Here is a 27036-nt window from a genome sequence, read left to right as displayed (position 1 = left end):
AATAGGTTCAAGTCATGAACTGCTATTTAAAGAGATAAGGATCTGTTAGGTCTCCAGGGAAACCTCCCACATTTTGAAAGATAGTGCCTACAATCGGGATCAGATCAGTAGGGTAATTGGGATACCAAGGACTGCAGGCTCAGTAAGCTTGAACTATTAATGTCTGTAAAGCAAAAATCTTGCACAGAGATAGTGATCCGTAGAGCCAGGTATAAACAGATAAATGAATCCGCAAAGAAGGAGTGGGAGGGCTCCCTATGGTCATCTTTGCTGAGAGCTCTCCTAGATAGAGACCCGAAAAGCTTCTGTAGTAAAGCAGGTTACTGGTTAAAAGGGTACAAAAAAAACTAGAGTTTACAGTTCAGTCAGAGGACTGGGAAACTCATTTCGGCACCTTGTACGAATCCAGGGACGAGATAACTGCGGGGCTAGATGCAGTCCCAATTAAAAAGGGCCCAGGGGGTGAACCTCTTCATTTCTCATTTGAAGAGCACAAAGCAGCAATTGCCTCCTGCATTCTGGCTCGCGCCCTAACACCTGATCGAATTTTAACCACATCGCTGCATGAGAGATTTTCCTCCTGTGCTGGAACTCATTTATTCCCATTGTTCATGACGAGCTCAGCTCGTCATGAGCACAGGAGCACTGTACTGCATGACGAGCTGAGCTCGTCATGAGCATGGAAGGGGTTAAACAACCTCTATAAGGAGGAAGTAACACTTTGGGGAGGAAACATAAATGTATTATCTAAGCATGGGCGAATTTTGCGAATTCGCGTTTCACGAATTTGCATATTTACGAATTCGCAATCCGCAAAATCCGCGAACTCTCGCGAATTTGTGGATTTTTTCTTTTTTTGTGTTCGCGAACTTACTTGTCAGGTCTATGTTATTTCTACGTCTGGTTCATCACAGCACCCTCTGGTTCACCACTGCCACCCTCTGGTTCACCCATGCCACCCTCTGGTACATTACTGCCACCCTCTGGTGCATCACTGCCACCCTCTGGTTCATCACTGTAGATTATGGGGGGAAAAGGCAGCACACCTGCCCTGCTTCAACTGACATGAATTATTTTGGGGTTGATTAATGTGTCACTGAGTCTGGCACCTGCTTCCTTATCTGTAATTGCTTTCTGTTGCAGTGCAATTGTTTTTCACAGGACCTTTGTGGTCTACTTGTAGCTATTCTCTGAGCCTGCTGTGAGGGTCAGAGCAGGGTCATAGAATAGTTGCAAGTAAGCAACTGAACTCTTGAGGGGGCCCTCAGGAAGCACTACAGGAAATGGTTACTAATGATGAGGTTGAACTTTTGCACCTGCTGAGTGCTTTCAGTTTTGCAAAAATCGTTTTGCTGCAATTTCGCTGGATTCGCGGGGCGCGAATTTGCACGAGATCGAATTCGGAAGCCGCATATTTGTGCAAATATGGCTTTTGTTTTTTGCGGCGTGTTAATTCGCAAGGTTTTGTACGTTTTAGCAAGCCTCTTGTAGCGCAACGGCACAAAGTTACCCTCACAGTCGTTCACGGGCGCGGCCATTTTGTTCGCGTGACGTATTTCCGTTTCTGGGCGCTATGTGTAATCTCGCAAAGTGTGCGGCTTGCTAGTACAAGTTCGCGTGTGATCACGAGGAAAATCTCGAGCGAACTTACCCATGCGGTCATGAACGGGCGCGGCCATCTTGTTTTTCATTCATTGCTATGGTTCTGGGCATGCTTTCTGTATCCTCTGTCAATCTCTGCCATCCTTTGCTTGTTTGAATTTTTTATGAATCTATTTTACTTATTATCTACCCCTCTATTTTTCTAGCTCTATATTTTTGTGTTTTCTGCTACTTTTGGTTAATTTTAAACTACTATTTTAAACTTTTTTCTTTTTTTCTTCCCTATTCTATGTCTTCTTCATTATTTACCTTCTGTTCTGCCCAGACCATGGTAAAGGGAGCCGGGAAGCAGCCTGACAAGGGGAAGGGTCCCGCACCCCATGCCCGGCTCCCGTGCGGGCGTTTGAGGGGGAAGACAGTCACAGCCCAGGAGATCTTTAGCACAGAGGATTTGGCCGCACTAGTCTTTTATGTCCAGCGCCGCCTCCCCAGGACCATCATGGCAGGCGGCATGATCGCTAGCGGCTACGGGATCCGGGAGCACCGGAAGCGGTGGGAGAAGGTGTGCCGGGCCATGTACCAACCCTCTCGGGTCCGGCGCACCTACAACCAGGCCACCCATCGTTGGACGGATCTCCTGGACCGGGAACGCGACTTGATCGACCTGCTCGGCCTCGAGATCCCCGGGCTTGGTGAGTAGTAGTAGCTATTTCTTCACTACTCTGTTTTCTCCTGCAATAATGCTGCTGATTACATTGTAGGTAAATTATATTTAAAAATATTCAGTGCATTTCAGGTGCACTGCTCTCCTTCTCAGTAGCGTTGCTACTATGCTTATTTGTTTTCGACTTTGTGTTCATTTCATTGGCCTGAGAAATTATGTATGAGTGTAGTTTAAAGAACTGCGTAATGCTAGACACTAAGGGTCAGATTTTTAATTACCGGCGCATCCCTGCAAAGTAGCAGGGATGCACCAGTAATTGTGCGCCACGCCACCACCACCTATGGTGCGCTGTATTTACAATGCGGTGCACCATGGGCCCAAAACGTCACCGAAGCGTTAAGCATCTGTGCCTTAAAGGCAGCGCATTGCTGGAGTTGCGTCGCAACGATGGCGCAGCTCCAGCAATGCTCTGGGCTGCCCTATCTCCCCAATGCTGCGTCAAGCTGCACGTCTGCTTCAAGCAGGCGCAGGGTTTGAGTCACGCATCATTGTCCTAAAAGTGACTGATTGAAATCTTGTAGATTTCCCTCAGCCACTTTTAGGATGCGTTCCTGCGCAGGAACGCCCTCCCTTGCGCCGGAACGCCCCCTGATGGCGCAGGGCTTTACAACATGATGCATCTCCCATATGCATCACGCTGTTAATATACGCCGCACCATGGCGCCTCTTTTGTTCTGCCGCTGCGTCACAAAAGTCAAGCAACAACGGAGCAAAAGAGCCGAAAGGGGCTTGTAAATCTGCCCCAACAGACTCAAGACCAGTCCTTCCTTTGTAAACCTGGCAATAAGAAGAAATAGTGGTGGTGGATTGATAGTTTGAGTATTTTAATGACTGGTTAATGTAGTAGGAAACTTTTTAGTGTTGTCGCTGATCTGCAATCATGATGGAGTTTGTCTGTCACTTCGCGTGCTACGGACTGCTGCCTGCCAGTCCTAGGCGAACCTTTTTAGTAGTTATTTTAGTGAGTTACATAACTTTCCAAGTTGACGGTCCGCAAATCAAGCAATACTAATATCGTAGTAGACCACATGAGATAGGTCAATATATCCCGTGGAATCGTTGTCTATTTGCTATTTCGCCAAAATATTTTGTTATTGTTCTTTTGTAATGTTTGATTTGGTTGACCACAATCATCCATGTTTTCGGTTCTTTCTTTCTTTCATGTTGTACATCAGCTCCCCCCAGGGGCAAGAGGACATTGGAGGAGGCTGCTGCTGTTGAACAAGGCCAGGATCGGTCAGGCGAGGGCTCCTTTGCTGGCCCCGGTAAGTTTTAATTTTAATGTAGAGTACCTATTTTTTCCTAGCGTTCCTCATTCGATTTTTTCTAAATCATCTTTGACCTTCTTGTAGACTGTATCTAAATTCTTATCCAGCCTCGACTATGATTTCCTGTGTTATTACTAGATTATTCTTATTAGTCTGTCTGTGTAGCTAACTAAGATTGCACATTTGGCAAAAGGTGTTAAACGAAACTCCCATTCTAATCAACAATAGCTCTCTATGGGGAACATCCTTTACGACGCGAATTTTACTCCGCAGTACCCTTACAACGCGTCTTTTACAACACAAGTCGTAACCAAGACTTGCGCTGCAGGGCGCTACAGGACAAGGAATAATTTAATTTACTATCCAACACCTTCCCTACTGTATGTAGGCTGGTGTTGGAATAGTAAATTAAAAAATTCCTAAGTCCGCAACCCTCCAATGCAAGTCGTGGTAACGACTTGTGTTGTAAAAAACGCGTTGTAAAGGTACACGTGGTAAAACCATGCGTCGTAACGTGGTACATCCCTCTCTATGCACTGAGTGCAGTCCTCTGGCATAGAACTCAGCTGTTACTTGTAAATATGAAATATGCATTGCTCTGTAAATGTGTCTCTCCGTATTTAACCTACATTGTTTACTTTTTTCATTACTCCATGCTTTCACTTTCTACTTTAGTCACTTTAGTCCTTTACCTATTTTTGATTTCATCCCTCTCAGTAGATATTCGCTGTTACTAAATACACTCCCCCTGCTCGCACCTAGACGTGAGTCCGTTTTTTTATTACCAGTTTGTTCCACCTTCACGTACTAATCACGATCACATGTCATGTATCCTATCATACACCTCCACACTAATCCACCTTAACGGACAAACCAGCAGCACTTTACAGCTACAGCGTTCGCGCTTCCAAGTAAGATTTGTTACCACTTACGTTTTTGACACTTGTTAACTATACGGCCGGTTACGAGGTCAGCGCTAATTTGTTCCTCACTCCTTTCCCCGTTTCTCCAGATCGCTATGCCCTCCGAAGAGGCCCGCAACTCGTAAGTTAAGGTTTCAAACACACTCCCATCTGAGCATAAGATAACAATCCCCACACAGTTGTTTATACAATTTAACCCACTGTTTACTCGTTCCCTCCACGTTAAGGGTTGGTGAAATGCGGATTCTTCTATCTATGCCTCGTTTGTCACGAGCATGATTTCTATTACTTCAGTCCATTAGTTATTGTTCATTTCACTGATAGTTTGTCGTATCTTCCTTTATTTTCATTACTCCTTGACAAAGGGGAGCACAGCCCGAAATGCATCGGAGTTTTACTTTTTTGGAATTCAACCTGTTTTTTGATTCATGAAATGAAACTGTATGATATGTTGATAATATCATGAACACATGAAAGAAAATTGAAAAAGAATAAAAAAGGAATCTAAAACAAACTTTGGAGTTTATTCAAACCAAAGGGTGTGCCTCTAACACAGGGATGCACATGCATCTTTAGTGTGCACTTTTCCACAGTCCTCTGAGATTGTCCATAATGTCTTTTCAAGTCTTCTAAATGTTTATTCTTTGACAATTACCAACAATAAAAAGGTGAATGACCACCAAGAAAGAATAAGATATTACTTTACTTTTGGTTTGGATAGGAGGACAATCCATACTACTACTGTTGCAGGGAAAAATCTGCACAAACAGGACTATGGACACTAAATAGTGCATTGTTTATCAATTATAATAGGCGCAGGTAGACTTTCCACATACCTCAGTGATATCAGTCTTTGAAGAACCCCCAATCTCCTTACTGACTAGATAGTGTGGCAGAGTCATTTAGCTCCCAAATTTATCGATGATTGATCCCCAATGATGATTATCCAACGCAGGACAAGAGTACGGAGTCAGAGTCCAGAAGTGTCAGTGGCACGGACTCATGCTTGCAAATTGCAAAACCTTTTGCTCATTCACTCTTGACCAACAACCACAGAGTCTATTTAAGTTTTAAAGCTTTATTAAAAGTAAAAATATTTATTAAAATCAAGCTTGTCATAAAACATAAACGGTTGATTAAAAATGGAAAGGTGCTTATAGTGATTTATTTCACACATTTATTGTGGGCGAGCGGAGCCCTCACCTGGTTTGAACTTTAATTTTTCTTTTTGGTGCTGAATCGTTGGTCCCTCTGTCCTAGTGGTGATGATGATGATGATTTGGTCTTAGAAGTGAAGCTTCTGTCTGTTATGAGAAAAATGGTGCGTATTAAAAAGCAAGCATTCATCAGTTGTGCCAAAAAGTGCAGCAAAACAACACCCTTCCCTGGAAAAAGTGACATTTTTACTTTGGAGTAGACAGTCACAAATTATTAGATTGGTTTCTGTATTCACATTTCTTCATTCCTAGACAAAATACTAGTGAGTGGTGTATGTCTATTAAATCTAACATTCTTAAATGTACTTTGTAGGTGGAACATCTGGTGCTGGGCCCAGCGCGGAGGTGCAGAAGGAATGCTCTGGGGAAGAGGCGGTGCAAGTGCCGGACCAAACTGATGTGCGGGTTGCCACGGTAGTGGCGGGCAGTGGTAAGCTCTTATATTCCTTACTTATTGAGATTGCAGACTGCATAGTGTGCTCCCCGTGAGAAAACGTAAGGTTTGTCCAGATGAGAGACATGAAGAAGAATGATTAACATATGGTTTGAATGGATGGATGCCTGGATCATGGTACTATCTGATTCTTAGATAGCATATGTGTATCTAGAGAGAGTAGACGGTCACTGGATGAACTAAGTGTTACTTTGAAGAGCATGTAACACCGCACCCGCACGTCCGTCCCTGTGTAGGAAAGGCAAGGAAAATAAGTTGTAATTTTGTCCGAATACTACCATGAATAGTAGCAGTAGTTTGGATTGCAAGCATAGCTTATATACTGGCTATTACGATGGCCACTCACTCACTACCTCTGTTAATAAGTTTAGTAGAACTCGGTCATTCGTGTGTGAATGTATCACTGTTCAATTGGATACAGCTCCTACCAGCATCATTTTAACTTTTGCAATTTAAACTGTACGATGCAGAAATTTTATTGATTTCAAGGGTAATGTTAAAATTTCTTCCATGTTCATTTTTGTTATGGTTTTAATTAACTAAACAATAAAGTTTTACATTCATCTTACATTCATTCATTCATTCATTCATTCATCTGTATCACTGTTCACTCAATAAAAACCAAAGCACCTAAAGTCATCCCATATGTAAGCAAATACATACCATGTGCAGTGATAGATAATCAGATTATTTATCTTCTTCATTTTCCTTTTCTAGTATTCATTGGCACTGTAGGGTGAAAGTTAAATTAATTAATCAGTAGCCCTTGTAACAGAGTATTCTCAGTGCCACCCATAATAGAAAAGTAAGAGCATCACCACCTGCATGTACTGGACTGGTACAGTAATGCAAGTCTGTCTCACTCATCATGGCGGGCGTCTGTTTTTCTCGGGTGCAAGTTGACTGCGCTGGCATTATGATGGCTTGCAGAAGTTAACGTACCAATTTTGCTGAACAAGAGAGAAGAAGAAGAATAAGAGTGGTGTACTGTCATAGTCGACTCTAATGGAGTGAGTCCATAGTGCTCGTAGAATTGATTCCTTAATTTCCCACTAATGTTAGAGCAAGGATGAAGAAGTGGGAGGTTAGATAGATACTGGCCACAATAGTTATGTACTGCGCTTGCAAGTTGCTAGTTCTACTGTGACACAACTTTCTGCTGAATCAGTTTGTGTTAATCTTAAAGAGCATTGGTTACAGACTATGTCTATCTTTCTTCATATAGATGCTCCTTCCAAACCAACACAGAAGGAGCTGGCTAAAAGGGCCCGGCAACGGAGGCTGGAGGCCACTGTCACCGAATATCGGCGGCTGGTGGCCCAGGAGGAGGAGGACACGCAGACTAGTACGTCAACAACATCCACGGCGACACCTGCATCCTCCTCCGCGCTCCCTGGGTCAGCCAATCAGCGCAGCAGGTCTCCAGCGGTACGGAGCCGGGGTACCGCAGCCACCCGCCACCGCCGAACAGCAAAGAAATCAGCTGCCCTCCACAGCAGTAACAAAAAAAGGATGCACCGCCTTTCCCTGAGGGTGTCCTACCTCGAGCAGGAGCTCCTCAACACCAAAACCCTGCTCGAGACCCTCCGCAAGGAGCATGCCGAACTGGCCCAAAAAGTCAACAGCAGCCAGCAGTAGGAGGAGACTGTCCCTTGCCCCTTTTTTAAAGACTTCTGAGGGGTGGGAATTGGGAGTTGGGTTTTCTACTTTTTTGGACTTTGTTTTCAGGGACATCCGTTGGGGTTCGGGAGGGGGGGTAGGTTGGGTCTTGCGGGAGTATATTTATGTTAGGGATATATAAATATACTTTAAACTTTATCTTAGCATACGTGTTTTTTACTGCTTTTGAGGCTGGTAGGTGGGGGTTTAATAGTCCAGAAACTTAAGTGACATCTTGATTCAAGTTGTGTAAGTACTAATGGCCCAAATGTTTTCAAAACTAAGTGCCTCTCACAGACTAAATGAATTCAATAGTCCTAGGACCATCAGTCTCTCGTCTCTCCGACGACTAATACTCCATTATACTACCTCCCCCCAAACGCTTATCTTACCTGTAATTTGTGTTCGGAAATATGGCTAGGCACAGGGCTGGCTGCATGCGAAATGGCGATTAAGGTAGGCAATCCTGGGTGGATGAAATGTCATCATTGCGGTGGTACTTGTGGTGTTACACAGTGGCAGTTGCAGCATCAGAAAAAAAGAAAATGAAACCTTGTTTGTCCTTACCGTAGCATTAGAACGATACGATAGAGAATATAGCAGGGGAGAGTACACTAGAACAGTGCCACAATGTAGCCTAACAATTGGTAAAGTATTGAAAGTATAACTTGTATGGGCGTTGAATTTCTTTGACATTAGCTACTACTACAAGAAGTAGTACCGAAGGTGAAGGACACAGCAGTGTAATAATTTGCCACGTCTAGGAGGAGGATGTTCTTGATGACCAATCAAGTTGATGGCGCACATGAAAATGTGCTTTCATTTGCCAATAGTGACTGAGTGTCAAGCTGAGTAAGAATAGAATATATCCTCGGATTCATTCATCAGCCTGTTGCTATGACCTTATCCTCCCCAGCAAGTGTGTGGAATTATTGCTGTCATTTAGTCACACATCAATCAAAACCACACAGCCCGGGGGAAGAGGGTTAAGGTTTGGAAAATGGATGGGAATGGGGGATTTTGGGAAAGTTTTGGTGAGAGAAGAAAAAAAAAGCACAGCATGGACAAACAATAATTGAAGATAAAGAAATCTCTGGGTACAAAGCTAACCATAAATCTTTTAATTGACATAAAGAAAGTGCATGTACTACTGCATGCATGGTTACTGAAAAGTAAGTAGTACTTTCGACAACCGTGAATGAAAGAATGAGACAGTACAGGGCTGCAGTAATAATTATGCGTTTTCACTTGCCTATCTCTGCACTCAGAGAAACACTTCTTACATTAAATTAGGTTTTAAAAAAGCACAAGTGAAACCTATAGAATGGCTGTAGGGATGAATTTAGAAGCAGAGATCAAAGAAATGCAGAGTCACACTCATAGAAGTTCACAGCAATAACATTACTTAAAAGATAACTAGAAAAGAACAGATACTGTATCTGTATGTTGTTGTTGTTGTCCTGTTGAATTTGGTAAGTTGCATGCATCAAACCATTCCTCTTATTAGCGGGACTCCTCCATTCCATCTGACGCTCCGTCCATCAATGTTGGTGACCGGAAGACACCCTGTCCACTGCCTGCCTGGCGGATGCTGAATTGCGGCTCGCTAATGTGAAGCCTGACTTCATCCTTTTATTCACATTGCACAGACTGAAACCCGGCCTGTAATTATTAATGGAAAAACAGGAAGTGATATTAGAACACCACTGACAAATAAATATAAGGTATGTACACTGGGAAGTGCAAAAAGTCACACTTTGAGTTTCCTAATAGACAGTACAATATTTTTGAAAGTGCGTACTCTGTCTATGTCTCCTTTTGAAGAATAAATAAGTATGGGCAAATTAATTTAGCGGATCTTTCCCCTCAAGCTAGGTGTACTATAAACTGTGTTTTAGAACAAAATTAGACCTTCCCAGCAGTGCTTCCAGACCCCTACTAAACCAAGTCGCAAAAATGTAGAAGACCCCCAATCAGATCCCCAAAAACGAGGCCTAGTAGAAAATGGTGACAAAACGTACTTTGAAAGTAAAGTAGGCCCAAATCCCCCCTCACCCACCATGGATTGTATTCAAACCACTTGCAAGCAAGCAAAAGTATCCATACCCAGCATCGCTGCAAGACTTGCAAACACCCCCACAAACAGCCCCCGCCCAAACACATGCAATACAATACTGCTAACCCTAACGAGCCCTAAGTTAAGAATAGTGGCAAATGCTTTCTTGAACTAGGCCAAATCCCCCCTTTCCCACCATGGATTTTCTTCAAACGACTTGCAACCAAAATTACACATTCCCACGAGTGCTCTAAGACCCCAGAACTCAGTTGCAAAAATCTATAACACCCCGAAACACATGCAATCCTGCTGCGAGTGCTAACCCTACCGAGCCCTAAGTTAATGTGCCAAAACGCTTTTCAGCATGGATTTTGTCCAAACCACTTTTATCCGGTATTAGACATTCCCAGCAATGGCCCCAGACCCCTTCAGCCACCCGCAAAAAAGCAGATCACCCCCAAACTGGCAAAAAGCAAAAAATTGGCCTACTACCTGGAATTCTGTCCAAACGCGCTGTGCAGCTAGGCCCTAACTCACCTTTTCCACCATGGATTTCCTGAAAAACAAATGCAATCCACATTAAACTGTGCCAGCCATGCTCCTGGACCCCAAAGCCCACGCACAACAACCTAAAAGTCCGCCAATTAGCACCCCAAAGACAGGCAAGTGATCAAAAGCGCAAAACAAATTTTCTGCTCCGTTTTTCTCCAAACCACTTTTATCTGGTATTAGACCTTCCCAGCAATGGCCCCAGACCTGTCAACCCAGGCAGAAACAAGTAGAAGACCCCCAAACAGCCAAAAAGCAAAACTACAAAAATGGGGACTTTGAAATTTTCAGGCAAATTTCCACAATCACGCCGCGCGCGCTCTGTAGCTAGGCCCTAACTCCCCTTTGCCACCATGGATTTTCTTCAAACCACTTGCATTCAAAAGTATCCATACCCAGCGTTGCTCCAAGACCCCAAAACCCACCCACAAACACCAGGAAGCCCCCCAAACAGGCCTCCAAAAACGCTAAAGTGAGCAAAATGTCAGAAAATGCAAAAACTTTTTCCTCACGGATTTTCTCCAAAACACTTTTTTCCGGTATTAGACCTTCCCAGCAATTGCCCCAGAGCCGTCAACCCAGGCGGAAACAAGTAGAAGACCCCCTAACAGCCAAAAAGCAAAACTACAAAAATGGGGACTGAAATTTTCAGGCAAATTTCCACAATCACTTCGCGCGCACTTTGAAACTAGGCCCTAACTCCCCTTTGCCACCATGGATTTGCTTCAAACGTCTTGCAATCAAAAGTATCCATACCCATCAGTGCTTCCAGACCACAAAACCTACCCACAAACTCCCAGAACCCCCCCAAACAGCACCTCAAAGACAAGCAAGTCAGCAAAAACGTAAAAAAAAAGTCACTTCGGATTTGGTCCAAACCACTTTTATCCGGTATTAGACATTCCCAGCAATGGCCCCAGACCCGTCAACCAGGCGGAAACAAGTAGAAGACCCCCAAACAGCCAAAAAGCAAAACTACAAAAATGGGGACTCGGTAATTTATAGGCAAATTCCCAAAATCACTCCACGCGCGCTCTGCAGCTAGGCCCTAACTCCCCTTTTCCACCATGGATTTCCTGAAGAACAAATACAATCAACATTAGACTGTGCCAGCAGTGCGCCCAGACCCCAAAACCCACCCACAACAACCTAATATCCCGCCAAACAGCACCCCAAAGACAGGCAAGTGATCAAAAGCGCAAAATTGTTTTCTGCTCCAATTTTCTCCAAACCCCTTTTATCCGGTATCAGACCTTCCCAGCAATTACCTCAGACCCGTCAACCAGACGGAAACAAGTAGAAGACCCCCAAACAGCCAAAAAGCAAAACTACAAAGATGGGGACTTTTTCAGGCAAATTTTAAAAAATCACTCCACGCACGCTCTGCAGCCAGGCCCTAACTCCCCTTTGCCACCATGGATTTGCTTCAAACCACTTGCAATCAAAAGTATCCATACCCAGCGTTGCTCCAAGACCCCGAAACCCACCCACAAACACCAGGAAGCCCCCCAAACAGGCCCCCGAAAACATGATAGTGAGCAAACAGGCAAAAACTTTTTCCTCATGGATTTTCTCCAAACCACTTTTACCCGGTATTAGACCTTCCCAGCAATGCCCCAAGACCCGCCAACCCACCTGCAAAAAAGCACAACACCCCTAAAGAGGCTAAAAGCTAAATTGGAAAATCTCATACTTACAATATTTTTCGGCCTTCTGTCCAAACGCGCTGTGCAGCTAGGTCATAACTCCACTTTTCCACCATGGATGTCCTGGAAAACAAATGCAATCAACATTAGACTGTGCCAGCAGTGCTCCCAGACCCCAAAACCCACCCCCAAACACCAGGAACCCACCAAAACAGGCCCCCGAAAACACAATACTGAGCAAAAAAGAAAAAACTTTTTCCTCCTGGATTTTCTCCAAACCACTTTTATCCGGTATTAGACCTTCGCAGCAATGGCCCCGGAGCCATCAACCCAGGCGAAAACTAGTAGGAGACCCCCAAACAGCCAAAAAGCAAAACTACAAAAATGAGGACAGTCATTTTCAGGCAAATTTCCAAAATCAAACCACACGCGCTCTGCAGCTAGGCCCTAACTCCCCTTTGCCACCGTGGATTTGCTTCAAACCACTTGCAATCAAAAGTATCCATTTCCAGTGTTGCTCCAAAACCCCGAAACCCACCCACAAACACCAGGAACCCACCCAAACAGGCCCTCGAAAACATGATAGTGAGAAAAAAGGCAAAAACTTTTTCCTCATGGATATTCTCCAAACCACTTTTATCTGGTATTAGACCTTCCCAGCAATGGCCCCAGAGCCGTCAACCCAGGCGAAAACTAGTAGAAGAACCCCAAATAGCCAAAAAGCAAAACTACAAAAATGGGAACTTGGTAATTTTGAGGCAAATTTCCAAAATCACTCCATGCACGCTCTGCAGCTAGGCCCTAACTCCCCTTTGCCACCATGGATTTGCTTCAAACCACTTGCAATCAAAAGTATACATACCCAGCGTTGCTCCAAGACCCCGAAAACTACCCACAAACACCAGGAAGCCCCCCAAACAGGCCCCCGAAAACATGATAGTGAGCAAAAAGGCAAAAACTTTTTCCTCATGGATTTTCTCCAAACCACTTTTATCCGGTATTAGACCTTCTCAGCAATTCCCCAAGACCCGCCAACCCACCCGCAAAAAAGCACAACACCCCCAAACAGGCAAAAAGCAAAAATTAAAAATCTCATTCTTACAATATTTTTCGGCCTTCTGTTCAAACGCGCTGTGCAGCTAGGTCATAACTCCACATTTCCATCATGGATGTCCTGGAAAACAAATGCAATCAACATTAGACTGTGCCAGCAGTGCTCCCAGACCCCAAAACCCACCTCAAACACCAGGAATCCACCCAAAGAGGCCCCCGAGAACACAATAGTGAGCAAAAAAGCAAAAACATTTTCCTCATGGATATTCTCCAAACCACTTTTATCTGGTATTAGACCTTCCCAGCAATGGCCCCAGAGCCGTCAACCCAGGTGAAAACTAGTAGAAGACCCCCCAAACAGCCAAAAAGCATAACTACAAAAATGGGGACTTAGTAATTTTCAGGCAAATTTCCAAAATCACTCCATGCACGCTCTGCAGCTAGGCCCTAATCCCCTTTGCCACCATGGATTTGCTGCAAACCACTTGCAATCAAAAGTATACATACCCAGCGTTGCTCCAAGACCCCGAAACCCACCCACAAACACCAGGAAACCCCTCAAACAGGCCCCCGAAAACATCATAGTGAGCAAGAAGGCAAAAACTTTTTCCTCATGGGTTTTCTCCAAACCACTTTTATCCAGTATTAGACCTTCCCAGCAATGCCCCAAGACCCGCCAACCCACCCGCAAAATAGCACAACACCCCCAAACAGGCATAAAGCAAAAATTGAAAATCTCATTCTTACAATATGTTTCGGCCTTCTGTCCAAACGCGCTGTGCAGCTAGGTCATAACTCCACTTTTCCACCATGGATGTCCTGGAAAACAAATGCAATCAACATTAGACTGTGCCAGCAGTGCTCCCAGACCCCAAAACCCACCCCCAAACACCAGGAACCCACTCAAACAGGCACCCGAAAAAACAAAAGTGAGCAAAAAGGCAAAAACTTTTTCCTCATGGATTTTCTCCAAACCACTTTTATCCGGTATTAGACCTTCCCAGCAATGGCCCCAGAGCCGTCAACCCAGGCAAAAACTAGTAGAAGAACCCCAAACAGCCAAAGAGCAAAACTACAAAAATGGGGACTTAGTAATTTTCAGGCAAATTTCCAAAATCACTCCACGCGCGCTCTGCAGCTAGGCCCTAACTCCCCTTTGCCACCATGGATTTACTTCAAACCACTTGCAATCAAATGTATCCATACCCAGCATTGCTCCAAGACCCCGAAACCCTCCCACAAACACCAGGAACCCACCCAAACAGGCCCCCAAAAACATGATAGTGAGCAAAAAGGCAAAAACTTTTTCCTCATGGATTTTCTCCAAACCACTTTTATACGGTATTAGACCTTCCCAGGAATGCCCCAAGACCCGCCAACCCACCCACAAAAAAGCACAACACCCCCAAACAGGCAAAAAGCAAAAATGAAAAATCTGATACTTACAATATTTTTCAGCCTTCTGTTCAAACGCGCTGTGCAGCTAGGTCATGACTCCACTTTTACATCATGGATGTCCTGGAAAACAAATGCAATCAACATTAGACTGTGCCAGCAGTGCTCCCAGACCCCAAAACCCACCCCAAACACCCGGAACCCACTCAAACAGGCCCCCCAGAACACGATAGTGAGCAAAAAGGCAAAACCTTTTTCCTCATGGATATTTTCCAAACCAATTTTATCCGGTATTAGACCTTCCCGGCAATGGCCCCAGAGCCGTCAACTCAGACGAAAATTAGTAGAAGACCCCCAAACAGCCAAAAAGCAAAACTACAAAAATGGGGACTTAGTAATTTTCAGGCAAATTTCCAAAATCACTCCATGCACGCTCTGCAGCTAGGCCCTAACTCCCATTTGCCACCATGGATTTGCTTCAAACCACTTGCAATCAAAAGTATACATACCCAGCGTTGCTCCAAGATCCTGAAAATTACCCACACACACCAGGAAGCCCCCAAAACAGGCCCCTAAAAACATGATAGTGAGCAAAAAGGCAAAAACTTTTTCCTCATGGATTTTCTCCAAACCACTTTTATCCGGTATTAGACCTTCTCAGCAATGCCCCAAGACCCGCCAACCCACCCGCAAAAAAGCACAACACCCCCAAACAGGCAAAAAGCAAAAATTGAAAATCTCATTCTTACAATATTTTTCGGCCTTCTGTTCAAACGCGCTGTGCAGCTAGGTCGTAACTCCACATTTCCATCATGGATGTCCTGGAAAACAAAAGCAATCAACATTAGACTGTGCCAGCAGTGCTCCCAGACCCCAAAACCCACCTCAAACACCAGGAATACACCCAAACAGGCCCCCGAGAACACAATAGTGAGCAAAAAAGCAAAAACATTTTCCTCATGGATATTCTCCAAACCACTTTTATCTGGTATTAGACCTTCCCAGCAATGGCCCCAGAGCCGTCAACCCAGGTGAAAACTAGTAGAAGACCCCCCAAACAGCCAAAAAGCATAACTACAAAAATGGGGACTTAGTAATTTTCAGGCAAATTTCCAAAATCACTCCATGCACGCTCTGCAGCTAGGCCCTAATCCCCTATGCCACCATGGATTTGCTTCAAACCACTTGCAATCAAAAGTATACATACCCAGCGTTGCTCCAAGACCCCGAAACCCACCCACAAACACCAGGAAACCCCTCAAACAGGCCCCCGAAAACATCATAGTGAGCAAGAAGGCAAAAACTTTTTCCTCATGGGTTTTCTCCAAACCACTTTTATCCAGTATTAGACCTTCCCAGCAATGCCCCAAGACCCGCCAACCCACCCGCAAAATAGCACAACACCCCCAAACAGGCATAAAGCAAAAATTGAAAATCTCATTCTTACAATATGTTTCGGCCTTCTGTCCAAACGCGCTGTGCAGCTAGGTCATAACTCCACTTTTCCACCATGGATGTCCTGGAAAACAAATGCAATCAACATTAGACTGTGCCAGCAGTGCTCCCAGACCCCCAAATCCACCCCCAAACACCAGGAACCCACTCGAACAGGCACCCGAAAAAACAAAAGTGAGCAAAAAGGCAAAAACTTTTTCCTCATGGATTTTCTCCAAACCACTTTTATCCGGTATTAGACCTTCCCAGCAATGGCCCCAGAGCCGTCAACCCAGGCAAAAACTAGTAGAAGAACCCCAAACAGCCAAAGAGCAAAACTACAAAAATGGGGACTTAGTAATTTTCAGGCAAATTTCCAAAATTACTCCACGCGCGCTCTGCAGCTAGGCCCTAACTCCCCTTTGCCACCATGGATTTACTTCAAACCACTTGCAATCAAATGTATCCATACCCAGCATTGCTCCAGGACCCCGAAACCCTCCCACAAACACCAGGAACCCACCCAAACAGGCCCCCAAAAACATGATAGTGAGCAAAAAGGCAAAAACTTTTTCCTCATGGATTTTCTCCAAACCACTTTTATCCGGTATTAGACCTTCCCAGGAATGCCCCAAGACCCGCCAACCCACCCACAAAAAAGCACAACACCCCCAAACAGGCAAAAAGCAAAAATGAAAAATCTCATACTTACAATATTTTTCAGCCTTCTGTTCAAACGCGATGTGCAGCTAGGTAATAACTCCACTTTTCCATCATGGATGTCCTGGAAAACAAATGCAATCAACATTAGACTGTGCCAGCAATGCTCCCAGACCCCAAAACCCACCCCAAACACCCGGAACCCACTCAAACAGGCCCCCGAGAACACGATAGTGAGCAAAAAGGCAAAACCTTTTTCCTCATGGATATTTTCCAAACCAATTTTATCCGGTATTAGACCTTCCCGGCAATGGCCCCAGAGCCGTCAACTCAGATGAAAATTAGTAGAAGACCCCCAAACAGCCAAAAAGCAAAACTACAAAAATGGGGACTTAGTAATTTTCAGGCAAATTTCCAAAATCACTCCATGCACGCTCTGCAGCTAGGCCCTAACTCCCATTTGCCACCATGGATTTGCTTCAAACCACTTGCAATCAAAAGTATACATACCCAGCGTTGCTCCAAGACCCCGAAACCCACTCACAAACACCAGGAAGCCCCTCAAACAGGCCCCCGAAAACATCATAGTGAGCAAGAAGGCAAAAACTTTTTCCTCATGGATTTTCTCCAAACCAATTTTATCCAGTATTAGACCTTCCTAGCAATGCCCCAAGACCCGCCAACCCACCCGCAAAATAGCACAACACCCCCAAACAGGCATAAAGCAAAAATTGAAAATCTCATTCTTACAATATGTTTCGGCCTTCTGTCCAAACGCGCTGTGCAGCTAGGTCATAACTCCACTTTTCCACCATGGATGTCCTGGAAAACAATGCAATCAACATTAGACTGTGCCAGCAGTGCTCCCAGACCCCAAAACCCACCCCAAACACCCGGAACCCACTCAAACAGGCCCCCGAGAACACGATAGTGAGCAAAAAGGCAAAACCTTTTTCCTCATGGATATTTTCCAAACCAATTTTATCCGGTATTAGACCTTCCCGGCAATGGCCCCAGAGCCGTTAACTCAGACGAAAATTAGTAGAAGACCCCCAAACAGCCAAAAAGCAAAACTACAAAAATGGGGACTTAGTAATTTTCAGGCAAATTTCCAAAATCACTCCATGCACGCTCTGCAGCTAGGCCCTAACTCCCATTTGCCACCATGGATTTGCTTCAAACCACTTGCAATCAAAAGTATACATACCCAGCGTTGCTCCAAGATCCTGAAAATTACCCACACACACCAGGAAGCCCCCCAAACAGGCCCCTAAAAACATGATAGTGAGCAAAAAGGCAAAAACTTTTTCCTCATGGATTTTCTCCAAACCTCTTTTATCTGGTATTAGACCTTCTCAGCAATGCCCCAAGACCCGCTAACCCACCCGCAAAAAAGCACAACACCCCCAAACAGGCAAAAAGCAAAAATTGAAAATCTCATTCTTACAATATTTTTCGGCCTTCTGTTCAAACGCGCTGTGCAGCTAGGTCGTAACTCCACATTTCCATCATGGATGTCCTGGAAAACAAATGCAATCAACATTAGACTGTGCCAGCAGTGCTCCCAGACCCCAAAACCCACCTCAAACACCAGGAATACACCCAAACAGGCCCCCGAGAACACAATAGTGAGCAAAAAAGCAAAAACATTTTCCTCATGGATATTCTCCAAACCACTTTTATCTGGTATTAGACCTTCCCAGCAATGGCCCCAGAGCCGTCAACCCAGGTGAAAACTAGTAGAAGACCCCCCAAACAGCCAAAAAGCATAACTACAAAAATGGGGACTTAGTAATTTTCAGGCAAATTTCCAAAATCACTCCATGCACGCTCTGCACTTAGGCCCTAATCCCCTATGCCACCATGGATTTGCTTCAAACCACTTGCAATCAAAAGTATACATACCCAGCGTTGCTCCAAGACCCCGAAACCCACCCACAAACACCAGGAAGCCCCTCAAACAGGCCCCCAAAAACATCATAGTGAGCAAGAAGGCAAAAACTTTTTCCTCATGGATTTTCTCCAAACCACTTTTATCCAGTATTAGACCTTCCCAGCAATGCGCCAAGACCCGCCAACCCACCCGCAAAATAGCACAACACCCCCAAACAGGCATAAAGCAAAAATTGAAAATCTCATTCTTACAATATGTTTCGGCCTTCTGTCCAAACGCGCTGTGCAGCTAGGTCATAACTCCACTTTTCCACCATGGATGTCCTGGAAAACAATGCAATCAACATTAGACTGTGCCAGCAGTGCTCCCAGACCCCAAAACCCACCCCCAAACACCAGGAACCCACTCAAACAGGCACCCGAAAAAACAAAAGTGAGCAAAAAGGCAAAAACTTTATCCTCATGGATTTTCTCCAAACCACTTTTATCCGGTATTAGACCTTCCCAGCAATGGCCCCAGAGCCGTCAACCCAGGCAAAAACTAGTAGAAGAACCCCAAACAGCCAAAGAGCAAAACTACAAAAATGGGGACTTAGTAATTTTCAGGCAAATTTCCAAAATAAGTCCACACGCGCTCTGCAGCTAGGCCCTAACTCCCCTTTGCCACCATGGATTTACTTCAAACCACTTGCAATCAAATGTATCCATACCCAGCATTGCTCCAAGACCCCGAAACCCTCCCACAAACACCAGGAACCCACCCAAACAGGCCCCCAAAAACATGATAGTGAGCAAAAAGGCAAAAACTTTTTCCTCATGGATTTTCTCCAAACCACTTTTATCCGGTATTAGACCTTCCCAGGAATGCCCCAAGACCCGCCAACCCACCCGCAAAAAAGCACAACACCCCCAAACAGGCAAAAAGCAAAAATGAAAAATCTCATACTTACAATATTTTTCAGCCTTCTGTTCAAACGCGCTGTGCAGCTAGGTCATAACTCCACTTTTCCATCATGGATGTCCTGGAAAACAAATGCAATCAACATTAGACTGTGCCAGCGGTGCTCCCAGACCCCAAAACCCACCCCAAACACCCGGAACCCACTCAAACAGGCCCCCGAGAACACGATAGTGAGCAAAAAGGCAAAACCTTTTTCCTCATGGATATTTTCCAAACCAATTTTATCCGGTATTAGACCTTCCCGGCAATGGCCCCAGAGCCGTCAACCCAGGCGAAAACTAGTAGAAGACCCCCAAACAGCCAAAAAGCAAAACTACAAAAATGGGGACTTAGTAATTTTCAGGCAAATTTCCAAAATCACTCCATGCACGCTCTGCAGCTAGGCCCTAACTCCCATTTGCCACCATGGATTTGCTTCAAACCACTTGCAATCAAAAGTATACATACCCAGCGTTGCTCCAAGACCCTGAAAATTACCCACACACACCAGGAAGCCCCCCAAACAGGCCCCCAAAAACATGATAGTAAGCAAAAAGGCAAAAACTTTTTCCTCATGGATTTTCTCCAAACCACTTTTATCCGGTATTAGACCTTCCCAGCAATGCCCCAAGACCCGCCAACCCACCCGCAAAAAAGCACAACACCCCCAAACAGGCAAAAAGCAAAAATTGAAAATCTCATTCTTACAATAAGTTTTGTCCTTCTGTCCAAACGCGCTGTGCAGCTAGGTCATAACTCCACTTTTCCACCATGGATGTCCTGGAAAACAAATGCAATCAACATTAGACTGTGCCAGCAGTGCTCCCAGACCCCAAAACCCACCCCAAACACCAGGGACCCACCCAAACAGGCCCCCAAAAACAAGATAGTGAGCAAAAAGTCAAAAACTTTTTCCTCATGGATTTTCTCCAAACCACTTTTATCCGGTATTAGACCTTCCCAGTAATGCCCGAAGACCCACCAACCCACCCGCAAAAAAGCACAACACCCCCAAACAGGCAAAAAGCAAAAATGGAAAATCTCATACTTACAATATTTTTCGAGCTTCTGTCAAACACGCCGAGCAGATAGGTCATAACTCCACTTTTCCACCATGGATGTCCTGGAAAACAATTGCAATCCACATTAGACTGTGCCAGCAGTGCTCCCAGACCCCAAAACCCACCCCCAAACACCAGGAACCCACCCAAACAGGCCCCCAAAACACGATAGTGAGCAAAAAGGCGAAACATTTTCCTCATGGATTTTGTCCAAACCACTTTTATCCGGTATTAGACCTTCCCAGGAATGGCCCCAGAGCCGTCAACTCACCCGCAAAGAAGTAGAACACCCCCAAAAGTGCAGAGTCTTTCTTTATTGGGAGTAATCCAGCCATCTGCTTTGAGGGAAATAGGAGTCTGGAGGAGGAGAATAGAGGAGCATGTTCTTGTGAACTTGTGAACCTGAGGAATGCAGACTGCGGCACCTTCAAATCAATAAGAAAATAAGTGAAGACAGTTCTGCTGATGGGCTTGTTTTTGTGATTTGGTGATTACATTTTTTTTATATAGACTTTGCAAAACAAAGAAAGACAGACACACAGGAATAAAAGCGAATAAGGACGAAAAAGAAAGTTATTGATTCATTGGCTCATTTTAAGGGCTCTGTGTCAGGGAAGAAGAGTTCTTCCTCATACTCTGCGAATTCAGGGGGGAGTAGGTCACCTAACAGAGAAGAACTTCCCTCATCTAAGTTGGTGTCCTCCTTGTCTTCTTCCTGCGTGTATTCTCGTATTTTGTAATCTGGTGGTATGAGGTGCTGATTCATCTTGATCATTGTTAACCTCTCCACATTTTTGGGCGAGAGGCGGGTCCTTTTGCAAGTTACAATGCCACCAGCAGCACTGAAAACACATTCAGAAGACACAATTGCGATTGGGCAAGACAAGTAATTTATAGCTAGGTTGGAGATCTCTAGCCACAATTCTTTTTTCCCATGCCAATACGCCAATGGGTCATCATGAACATAGAACTCTGGTGAGTCATTCAGATAGTCCTGCACCATCAACTCAAGGTTCTCCACGGTTCCTCCACTTTGCTTACTTTTTGCTGGGACCTTTTGAGAAGCAAACCCAAGCTGAGTTAGCCAATGTAACTGTTGTGTCTGGTGCAGATGATCCGGTTGCTGGTGTCTTTAACGGCTGAAAGGGAAAATCACTTACTCCTGCCACAGCCACAGCTGCAGAGGTGGATTCTTTTAACTCCGGGTGGCCTGCTGATGCTGATGTACTGCCTTTTCCTTCAATTTCCTGCCGTTCTCTTTCAAACCTCATGGCTGACATAGCTACCCAACGTTTGTACTTTGAAACTTCTGCGTCACCAAAAGGAAAGAATACTCTGCCTGCCAGTGCCTTTTTGTAGCATGGATCCAGAATAGTAGCACAAATATAATGCTGTTCTGTGTGGATCTTTTGAAGACGTTCATCGCAAAGTAGGCGCTGTAATAATTTCTCCCCCAAATCAAAAGCTTCTTGCTTTTCTTCATCTTTTTGAAGCGTAGAAGACACCGCCTTCAGTTGGTGCTTTAGCATGCACAACAATGGGATAGCTTTTCCCAAATTACAGCCCTCCCTGCTGACTGCATGCGTGAAGACCTCAAAAGGACGAAGTATGTCTGTCAGGCTTTGAACTAGCTTCCGTTGCTCCGCATGTATCCTCAGGTCCTTCATAGCTGCACCATGTCTAAAGAAATACTGATCGACTACCGCACCCTGCTCATACAGACGCTCAAGCATGTAGAAGGTTGAGTTCCAACGTGTTGCCACCTCCAGGATGAGTGCTTTCACTAGCAGTTTATGGTGATGTAGCAGGCCCCTCGGATGCTTCGGGCTTTAAAAGAATGGCTGAAATGTGTGCACATTCTTCGGCAGGTGGTCAGTAACTCGCACACTGGACTTTCTTCACTCAAGAATTTTTTAACAACCAGGTTTATACAGTGCGCCAAACACGGCACTCTGAAATAGTTACCCATATCCATGGCCTTAACTACATTGGCGCCATTATCCGTGGAAACATAACCAATCTTGCGTTTTCTTGGGGACAGCCACTGAAAGACCTTTGTGTTAAACTCCTGCAAAATGTTTTCTCCTGTATGACTTGTCTCCATGCCAAACATGGCTAGTGTTGCATGTTTCTGAGCAGCTTTAAAAATGTTCTCCGGGTCAACACCTGTGTTTAGCTTTGCTTTAACCCCTGAAAAAGAGACCCAGTGTGCAGTGATGCACATGTAATCAGTGGCTGCGCAACTGGTCCACATGTCTGTTGTCAGATGTATAGTGTGAACATCATTCTTCTGCAAAGCTGCCCCAATCACCTCCAGCACATCTTAATGTAGTGCTGGAACCGCAACTCTGGCAAAATAGAACCGGCAAGAAACCTTCCATTTAGGGCAGAGCATTGCCACTAATTCAAGAAAACCAACCCCTTATTTATTTATTTATTTATTTAAATTCTTGTATCGCGCAGGAATCAATCCCGTAAGGGTATCTCCGCGCTTTGCTCTTCCAAGGCTAAGCATACTTTTACAGCTACAATGTAGGTGATTATTGTGGTGGGAATGCTTCTCGGAACAGTAGAGTTTTCAAGGATTTCCTGAAAGACAGGTGGTTAGTAGACAGTCTTAAATCAGAGGGAAGTTTGTTCCATAAGGCAGGGCCAATTGAAGAGAATGCTCGATCTCCCTGTCTAGATTTCTTTGTGACAGGTGGTTTCAGGAGGGCTTGGTTGCAAGAGCGAAGTGACCGACAGGGTTTATATAGCTCCAGTGATTGGGAGAGATATTTAGGACTATCTCCATATAGGATTTTATGAACCGTGCAGCATATTTTAAAGCTGATTCGCTGCCGTACAGGGAGCCAATGCAGCTCTTCTAACAGAGGCTTGGATGGAGTTCTGGGTGGTGCACTCATGACCAGTCTAGCCGCCGTATTCTGGACTACCTGCAAACGTCCCACCGCATCTGCATTGGCAAGTGTCAACAGGGCGTTGCAGTAGTCTAGGCGGCTAGTAACCAGGGCCTGTACGAGGGTCTTCCTGTAGGTATCAGGAAGGTACGGGAAGACTCGTCTTAAGAGGCCGATGGTGTGAAAGCACAATCCTACGATATGGTTAGTGTGTTCCTTGAGGGTTAGGTTTTGATCAATTTTTACCCCTAGGTTTTTAACATGTGGCTTTGATGTTGGGACTGGACCTAGGTCCAGCGGCCACCAGTCAGGAGACCACAGAAGATTTGCTTTGCCGAAGAGCATGATCTCTGTTTTTGTGACGTTGCATTGGAGGTAATTAGCAGCCATCCAATGTGACACTGCCCTCATACCCTCAGCAAAATTTTCCTTGACTTTATGGTCAAGGGAGCTGAAAGGGTAGAGGAGCTGAGTGTCGTCAGCGTAGGAGACAGGTGTGAACCCATATTTTCGTACAATCTCAGCAAGGGGGGCCACATAAACATTAAACAATGTAGGGCTAAGACAGGAGCCCTGTGGCACCCCTTTCGTGAGCACCCTCGAGATGGAATTATAGGGGCCAAGGCTGATAGATTGAGATCTCCCGGAAAGGAAACTCTCCAGCCAGGATAGTACTAGGCCTCCTATCCCCACTCCCTGCAGACGGCTGAGAAAAAAGAAAAAGTGAGAAAGTCCAGCTCTAGCATTTTTGCCAGCTTAGTGTTATACAGATGCGCCGTTGGGTGGTTGCTATCAAATGGCGCATCTGAAAACAACTTGCTTCTAATGGTGGGCGGACCATGATTTTACGGGATGAGGATGATGATGACTTCTTCGACCCAGTTACGCTCGGTGATGATGAACTTTTTTGCATTGGTGTCTCACTCTCTCCCACACTCTTAGTGTGGCTCACAGGGGGTGTGCTGCTGACAGGGGTACTGGGTGAAGGTGAAGTGTTTGATGCTTCTTCCTCCTCGTCATCATCAGATGAAACATCAACGGATATAGTTTGTTGACTTGCAATTTGGGCTTCCTTGATTTCCTTTAGGTGCGCATGCCATTGGACAGTGTGCTGTCTCTCAAGATGACCTCTCTGGCCTCCGGTGCCATAGTTGGTACCAAGCTTACCACGACTAACTGCAAGCTTACAATTTGCTACAAATGGCTATGTTTTCCCTTGTTGTGCAAACACTAAAGAAGTCCCAAACTACGGACTTCAAATGTCTGTGGGGGGCGGAGGAGGCGATACTGGTCATGCTGCTAATGCCAGATGACGTGGAGGATGTGTGTTGCCGAACTTTACTACCACTAATTGAGGAAATGTAGGTCGAGGTGGAAGGAGGTCCCTTCTGGCAAGAAAATATGGAAGCGGTAGGTGGTGGTGTACTAGTTAACTTCAATGGTGGTGGTCCCATTGCCTCCTCGTCGACAATATCACGCTCACCAGCTTTTCGGGCTAGGGTAAAAATGTCTGTTTGCTGCATGCCCGCTGAGGCTGGAGTGGCGTGTATGATGACTGCGTCGTCGTCGTGAGAGTCTTCATCAGCAGGAGTAGTATACGCCACTTCTTCTTCAGCATCATCATCACACCCCATAAGTACGAGAGTTTCAGGGACCTTCCTTTTACGCTTAGCTACCTTTGTCAGATCATGGTGTGCCTCACTCTCAGACGACAGTGGTGGTTCCCAATTTGGATCCATATCATCAGAAGGAAGGGGGCTTGAAGAAGATGTGGACACCATCCTTGATCTTTACCTTGCTAGGGATGTGGAAGACAATGAATGATCAGGAGGAGTGACTTCCTCAAATGATACCTCGGCTTGAATGTCAATTTTCTGATATGCCCCTACTTCGGGAGGACAACTATTGTGGGCACCTGTGCCGCTCCATGCACCTCTGCTTTCGAATCTCCTTGCGCTGCCTCTCCTTCCACATGTACTTGGGCTTGTACTTGCACAAGTGGTTGTTGTTGCGGCTGTGGTTGTTGAAAATTCGTCAGATGACTTACAACAACCTGTGTTAATTGAGGCACATTGCTGCTACTTTCTTGCGATGAGCCAACATCACTAGTCGATGGTGATTGAACAACTAGACTGGCTGCCTCTAAAGCACTCAAGGGCTTGGACTTAAGTTGGCGTGGTGGTGGTGGTGGCACTGAGCCGAATGGAGCGGGGGTGCTGCTCCCAGGTGCAGGCCTGAGAACACTGCCTGCATTCAAAATGGCCCCTTGCCCCGAGTACATGGCCAGGGCCTGCCTGTACCAGCACTCAAAATGGCCCCCACCCACATGGCCAGTCCCCATCAACACCCCAGAAAATCAAAAAGCACACAAAAATCACCACAATCCAATGCCATCCATGCCCTCCATGATGTTTACATTAAAAAGACCCCACAGAAAGACTCAGTCCATGCACCACTCAGTAGCCCTCGGCAAAAGGCCCCAACAGCAGCCAGAAAAATCAAAAACACACAAAAATCAGCACAATCCCATGCCATCCATACCCTCCATGATGTTTACATTAAAGAGACCCCACAGAAAGACTCAGTCCATCCACCACTGAGTACCCCTGGGCAAAAGGCCCCAACAACAGCCCAAAAATCGAAAATTCCAAAATTGTAGTTGCAGCAACTGTAATGCCCCAAACAAACTTACTTGTGAAATTTCTAATCCAAAAGTGATCCAAAGAAAGTCAAAAAGGCCTCAAATACAAATATCCAGCAGCATCCACAAAAAGTAATCCTTCCAGGTCAAGATCCAAATCAAAGTGACCAGCACATGAAGAAAGCACTGGGAGGAGCCTTCTGGACAGGAACAGGAAGTTGGAGACTGTGGGGCACTTCCTTCCTCCCACCCCCCCTCCCAAAATGAACTCCTTGCAAAAAAAGTGCAGGCAAATGTCAACCTGAGGAGTTATTCTGATAAAAAATCATCATTTTCAGAAGGTTTATGCTGCTTGCTGGTGGATTTCTTGTGCAGAATTGCAAATTTTGCTATTTCGCGAGTGCGAGATTGTTGCTGCCCGCCACATCTACGTGTTCGCAATTGCGAGCTCTCGCGATGCGTGCTGTGCAAGGCGGCAAGCCGCGATGACGTAATCGCGGTCGTCAAACTCCCGCGGGATCCCGCAGCAAGTTCCAAAATGGCGCAGCACACGCAAAATATGGGGAAAAACAACTCTGCAAACGCTGAATGATGGTAAGTGAACGCTCCGCGCCGCAATAATGTATCACCAAGCAAAAAAATCAGCTGCGTGCGAATTTTCGAATTTTCGGCAAATTTGCGAGAGTTGCGGATTGCGAATTTGCCAAAAATCCGCAAATTCCGCGAGCGGAACAGATTTTACACCCATGCTTAGTTTAGGCCCACCTTGAGGACTAAAACAGCTCTCCTAGAGGTGTCAGATCACAATAAATGTACTTTACATAAAGGCACTAAGGCCTGCTGATATTGCCAGGCCTTTCATCAGCCCTAGATACACTCTCTGCTCCTTTGTTGTTTGCAGGCCATTAGACTGGAGGGCATGGTATTGAGATGGATAGATTCTCTTTTGGGGAACAGAGAT

Source organism: Lissotriton vulgaris, chromosome 6, assembly GCF_964263255.1.
Source record: "Lissotriton vulgaris chromosome 6, aLisVul1.2, whole genome shotgun sequence".
Taxonomy (NCBI): domain Eukaryota; kingdom Metazoa; phylum Chordata; class Amphibia; order Caudata; family Salamandridae; genus Lissotriton; species Lissotriton vulgaris.
This window is presented reverse-complemented; position numbering follows the sequence as displayed.